Raw genomic sequence first — 791 nt, 5'->3', positions numbered from 1 at the left:
ATATACAAAAAAGAAAAAGTCACTCACCATTTGGTAAAACAGAAGCCAATTCTAGTATGGGAAAATATACATTGCAAAAAGCCAGAAGCCAATAGAAGAAAAACTACTGGTTTACGTAAGAGAAAGGAAGATGTTTCATTCTGGGCAGAGTTACTTGGTGAACGCTTCCACCAGACACAGGACCTCGTTGGTGTTGGCCTTCAGACATTCCACTTCAGGGTCTAAGTCAAGGAGCTGCTGGACTCTCTTGTTGGCTAAATCACACTGCTCGTCCAGGAGAGGAGCAAATGTGTTCTCCAAGACATCCGAGGCATGAGCGAGGTAAGTGAGGGTCAGTAGGCGTGTCCATGCGGTGAGGGTCATTCACCCACTTGTCAAGAACAGCTTCCTGGACTTTCTTGATGAAGCGCGGCTTAATGTTGTTGGTGAGGGGATGTGCCATCATGTCCGAAGTACTGTTTCTCTGTTGTCAATACCCCTTTTTCTACCAGGTTTTTAGCTAATCATCCTACACATTTCTTAGCTGATAACGCAATTTTAGTGAATTTCATGTCTCACCTAAACAAAATATTTCAGAAGTTAGAAATGATAGGTACTGCCTGCTAATTCTGTAAAAACTTTTGCAGTATGAAAATAAATGGCAAAATTTGAGTTTTTTCCCCCCAAAGAAATAAAATTAAATCCAACAATGTTTTTCCCCCTGACTAGACCACAAACGCTTAAGGGCCAGCCAGGCCTGTGGATTCTGAACCCCTGGCACATCTTTAGGCACAGCAGTCACTCCAAAGACT

At 42.7% G+C, this 791-nt stretch overlaps 1 pseudogene; it reads right to left on the bottom strand.

Annotated features, from left to right (window-relative positions):
• Nucleotides 1-150: 150 nt before the first annotated feature.
• Nucleotides 151-445, bottom strand: LOC103249804 (annotated as a pseudogene).
• Nucleotides 446-791: the final 346 nt, after the last annotated feature.

The sequence above is a fragment of the Carlito syrichta genome, unplaced genomic scaffold (assembly GCF_000164805.1).
Source record: "Carlito syrichta isolate Samal-C Ts95f unplaced genomic scaffold, Tarsius_syrichta-2.0.1 Scaffold123442, whole genome shotgun sequence".
Lineage (NCBI taxonomy): Eukaryota > Metazoa > Chordata > Mammalia > Primates > Tarsiidae > Carlito > Carlito syrichta.
Note: the sequence above shows the minus strand (reverse complement) of the source record. Positions and strands in the feature narration are given on the sequence as shown.